We start from the raw sequence: 6063 nt of genomic DNA on the forward strand, positions 1-6063 counted from the left end.
CTACATCTCAAAATTATATTGATAAAATGACTTTAGAGATACTTAACAATAAAAAAATAAATTTCTTGAAAATGTAAAAATAAAGGAGAGTTTGTTAGACTGTTTGGGCTTCTATAACAAAATAATCCCAACTTGGTAACTTATAAACAACAGAAATTTATTTCTCACAGTTCTGGAGGCTGGAAGTCTGAGATCAGGGTGCCAACGTAGTCAGGTGAGGGCCTTCTTCCTGGTTCATAGCTGTTACCTTCTCACTCCAATCGTGTACAGCGTGAGGGGTTGCTTAGTGTCTCTTTTATAAGAACACTAATCCAAGTTCTAAGGGTTCCACCTAATAACCTAAGCACCTTTCTAAAGCCCCGCCTCCTAATACCCATTACATTAGGCATTAGGAATTCAATATATGAATTGGGGGTACAAACATTCAGACTATAGCAGAGACGAATTCTAGTTTCCAACTAAAACTGGAATAGACACACTTCTCCCTCCTGCTACATACAGCTAAAAAGTTTGCTCAGTATTTATAAAACACATGTTAAGAAAACTAAAAAGTAAACTGAAGAAGGTACAGTGGCCAGGGACTTGGTGAATTGGGATTGCGTTTACCAAATGGAAAAGATGGAGAAACAGGTTGAATTCTGTTTAGGTCACATGAAGTTTATGTTGCATATTACACACACTCAAGCAGAAATTTAGACAGAGGAGTCATTGGCATATAGATGTTCTTCAAAGCTATGAAAAGGATACATTAATCAAAGGAAAAATCAGTTGACAGAGAATAGAATGGATATCAGAACCAACCCCTGGGCATTTTATTATTTTCATTTTAGTTTATTTTTATTGATTGGTTTTAGAGAGAGAGAAAGGGGGAGAGAAACATTGATTTGTTGTTCCACTTATTTGTGCATTCAATGGTTGATTCTTGTATGTGTGCTGACTAGGTATCGAACACACAACCTAGTGACTGAGTAGAGAAGGAAGAAGGAACATTGGGTTAGGAGGGGAACTAGGAAGAGTCTAGTGTCACAGAACTCAAGGGAAGAAAACACAGCATTCCTAGAAGTTGGGAGTAATCAACTAAATTAAATGTTGCTGGGAACTCAAATAAGAACCACAAAATTGACGAAGAGAGATTGGCAACATGGATGTCAGAAAAATTATTTAGACTTCACTGAAGTCTCTATTATTTGAATCCCACAACACTTCAATGTATGTTGCTAAATTATATCACTTACTGCATTTTCCCTCATCACACTTTCATCTTGTTTCCAATTCGTAAATGTATGGAGGCAAGGAACTTTGTCTTATTTTTTTATACTTCTTATTCCTTTGCACAATGCTAAAGAGTAGGTGATTATTAGTAGTATGTCAGGGTCTTTGCTGTTAGCTGTAACTTCATTTTCTCTTCCTTTTTAAAAATAATATATTTTGTTGATTTTTTTACAGAGAGGAAGGGAGGGGGCTAGAGAGTTAGAAACATCAATGAGAGAGAAACAACATTGATCAGCTGCCTCCTGCACATCTCCCACAGGGGATGTGCCCGCAACCAACGTACATGCTCTTGACCGGAATCAAACCTGGGACCCTTCAGTCTGCAGGCCGAGGCTCTATCCACTGAGCCAAACCGGTTAAGGCTCTTCCTTCTTTTTGAATGTTGGATATTTTTATAATATAGTTATAAACCATTGATTATACCACTCTAAAAAGAAAATAGGTAAGGAAAAAGAGGTTAAAATGAAACTATTTTTTTTTTGTCACTCTCTGTGGTAAATGAAAGACTGAAATATGATAAATCATATACAGAATTTCAGTTAGCTTTGCTCATCCATAATATATCATTATATTGATAATTGCAAATTTAAAGTATGAAAGTCTTTCTGAAATTTCCAGATAAATTGTAATAACAAATTACAGTAATCTTATTTTTTTAAATATATTTTTATTGATTTCAGAGACAAAAGGAGAGGGAGAGAGAGATAGAAACATCAATGATAAGAGAGAATCACTGATTGTCTGCCTCCTGCATGCCGCCTACTGGGGATTGAGCCCACAACCTTAGATTGTGCCCTTGACTGGAAACAAACCCTGGACCCTTCAGTAATAGGCTGACACTTTATCCACTGAGCCAAACCGGCTAAGGCAACAGTAATCTTTTTTTTTTCTTTCATTTTTGTAAAGCTGTATTAATTCCAACTACACAGAGATTAAAATATGGGACAAAATAGGGATTCTATGGAAAATAAACTCACAGGATGATGTGATCATAAATTCCTAACTGGGCAGGTCATGGGGTAGTCATGCTCCAAGCCTGTAACTTCTTTAGGAAAAGTTTTATCTTTGCCTTAAGCAAGCCCTGTCCATTGTTTCTATACTGCTAGGTTGACACATTTTTTTGAAATGTTTCTGCAGATCCTTCAGCAACCACACTCAAAAGAGCACATAATCTTGTTAACTAGTCTGAAATCTCATCTTTGCTTTCTCCCACCTTCATGTAATCTTCCTTACTCCCCCCTTTAATTTGAAAAGCTAAAACTGTTATTCTCTGGAGCATTGGAGATCTTGCTTCCCAGCAATTGGCATCGGTTTTGGCTCAAATAAACTCATAAAAATTCTCTACGTGTTTGGACGTTTCTTAAGCCGACACCATTTACACTAGATACCCTGAATGAGCAGATGTTAAACATTTAAAAAATAATAATTCCGGTTCTGTTTTTCAAACAAAATTTTACAGATTTAGTTGATGACCACTTTGTGCTCGTCCTTAACCCCATTTGTTTCTCTTGCCCCCCTCCCAGGTAGCTGCGATTTTTAAGATCTCATGTCCTTCCTGTGCACACTTTTTAAAGTTTGAGATATATATTTGGTGAAGCATTAAAAATTTATATAAATGGTATATTATATATATCCTACCCCAATATGAATTGTAATGTGTCCTATTGTAGCATTTCAACTCAATGTTATATAATTTATCCACATTGATACCTTTACATAGCTCATCATTTATCATGTAAAATTCTATTGTAGGAATAGATTACAATTTATTTTCCCATTGGTAATCATTTAGGTGGTTTCCAATTATTCACTGCGACAAATTGTGTTGTTGTCATTATAAATGGGGATTCCCATGTGCAAGAACTTCTTAAGGTTATATACTTAAAAAGGCAAGGCCAGGTCAAAGACTAGCACATCTTCCTCTTTATTAGATATTGCCAAATTGCTCTCCATGGTGTTTGCACTTAATTTGTACTTCCATCAATAGTATATCCGATGTCCAGTTTGCTCTATTCTCCCAAACACTTGATATTATTAAATTTTCACAGTCTTAGCACTCTAATGAAAGAGAAGCATTTCCATTTCAATGATTGCTAGCAAGATTGAACCCTCCCTTAGTCATTTATTGGTCCTTAGCTTTTTTTCTCCTGTGACTTTTCTATTCATGCCATTTTCCTATTTTTAATTTTTTTGGCCTCTCTCTCTTGCGGATGAAATAGAGGCCATCTACCAAACCTGACTAGCTCAGGGGAGGCCTGTGTAGCGGGACTTAGAAACTCAGAAACCAAAAGTAACCAAATAAAATGGTCTGAACATGCAAATTCCTAGCTAAAGGCCAGACACGGTGGGTAGTCATGTCCTAAGCCTGTAGCTTCCTTGACAAAGGTCAATCTTTACCTAAGTGAGCCTGTCAATTGTCTTTTTGCGTCTAAGACAACATACTTCTGAAATGTCAGAGTGATCTTCTTTTCCAGACCTGCGCTAGAGCACAAGACCACAGAATCTCGCATTGCTATCTCAGGCCACGCATACCATTTCTATGGGCTGTAAAGGTCAATTATTAACTAATACTGTATCCACCAATGTAAAAGAAGTGCGTGTCTCTCCATTTCGCTTTCTATCCAATCCCAGAGATTTCCACGCTTTGCTTTCTCCCGCCTCCCTAATCTACCACCAATGGATTTCATATAACACTTCTTACGTCTTCTCCTTTTATTCTAATGTATAAAATAAGCTGCAAAACTCCCATTCTCCAGAGCATTTTCTCAATTCATTGAGATTTTGCTCCCTGGCAATTGTCGTCAGTTTGGCTCAACGAACCAAATACTCTACAGGTAAGTGGATATGTTTCTTAGTTTCTTATGTTGACAGTCTTATAGATTTGTGATAGTTCTTTCAATATTCTAGATATTTGTTATATTTCACTTACATGTGTTGCAAATTCTCCTAATCTCTAGCTTATATTTTACTTTTTAGTGGTTTTTAACTTTTTAATTTAAGTTAAATTTATCAGTTTTTTTCTCTATGCTTTGAGCTTTTGCATCTTACTTAAGAAATGCTACAATGATCCTTCAAAAGATTAAAAAATATTTGTTTTCACTATATCAAATTCAAATCCATTCTCACTGAAAGAATAAAATGTATGTGTAGAAAGTGTATAAACTTTGGTTTTAATGTGTTGAATCTATTTTTAAATTTATTTTAATTTTTAAAAATTTATTTTAGAGAGAAAGAAACATGGATCTGTTGTTCCACTTAATTTCTGCATTCATTGGTTGATTCTTGTATGTGTCCTGACTGGGGATCAAAACCATAACCTTGGCATATTGAGATGATGTTCTAACTAACTGAGTTAGTCAGGGCTTGAATCTGATTTTTTTTAAAAAAATATTTTATTGATTTTTTTACAGAGAAGAAGGGAGAGGGATAGAGAGTTAGAAACGTCGATGAGAGAGAAACATCGATCAGCTGCCTCCTGCACACCCCTCACCGGGGATGCGCCCGCAACCAAGGTACATGCCCTTGACCGGAATCAAACGTGGGACCCTTGAGTCCGCAGGCTGACGCTCTATCCACTGAGCCAAACCGGTTAGGGCTGAATCTGATTTTAATGTCTGGGATATAGAATTCAAAATTTATCATCTTTAGAGATAGTCACCTGCTCCAATTTAATAATTCCAAGCAAACATAAAATTGGAATTCTTCATCTCTTTTTCTTAAAATACAAGTATAGTCTAATTTTAAGAAATGCTTTAGTTTTTATTTAAAAAATTAAGTTAAATTTGCATGCTTATGTATTAAAAATTATAAGTTAGAAGTCTACTTTTTTACCTTTAAAAGTTTCTTAGTCCCGATTCATTGGCTCTCAAACTTTTCTGACATTGCTTCTATTTTTCAGTCTCTGAAATACATACATACATTAATACATACATGTGCACATACATACATACATACATACAAATTGCTTCCTCTCAAATTTCCTTTTATTCCATCTTTAATTTCCTGAAAGGGCTCTCTATTCACTTAGATTTATTAGGCTTCTAAGGACCACTCACATAGCTTTTTGTAGGTATAAATAGGGGATTTGTGATCAACTCTACTCTGTCTTCATTTCTTAATTTAACAGAGAAAAGGAAAGCTATAGGAAAAAGTTTTTGAAGAGTAAAGGTTGTTAAAATAATTTTAAAGAATTTCTACTGCAACTGAAATTCACTCAGGGTTAAATTTAAACTTGTCTCATATGATTAAATTAAGAACTAATGCCTGGATATTACACTAAAACATTTCCATACACACGAAAGTGCTATATGTAGTATTAAGATGACAAGTTATTAACTTAGCATTTATATTTCAGGTTAAAGAATAAATGAGGGAGAACTGATAGATTGAAATAGATGAAAAGAGTTACATGGTTACTTGGGCACACTTTGTGAAAATTTATTGGATTGAACACTTTCCTCAAGTTTTATATTTATGCACTTTTCTGTATGCTTTTTCTACTTCAATAAAAAGTATTTTTAAAAAAAGACAAGGGCCCTAGCCAGTTTGGTGCAGTGGATAGAGCATGGGCCTGAAGACCAAAGGGTTCGATTCTGGTCAAGGGCAGGTGCCTTGGTGGCAGGCTTCTCCCCAGCCCCGGCCCTGGTCAGGGTTCACGCAGGAGGCAACCAATATTTGTGCTTCTCTCACATCAATGTTTCTCTCTATCCTTCCTTCTCTCTTCCACGCTTGCTAAAAAACAGTGGAAAAATATCCTCAGCTGAGGATTAAAACAACAACAAAATTTTAAAA

This window comes from Myotis daubentonii, chromosome 4 (assembly GCF_963259705.1).
Source record: "Myotis daubentonii chromosome 4, mMyoDau2.1, whole genome shotgun sequence".
Classification (NCBI taxonomy): domain Eukaryota; kingdom Metazoa; phylum Chordata; class Mammalia; order Chiroptera; family Vespertilionidae; genus Myotis; species Myotis daubentonii.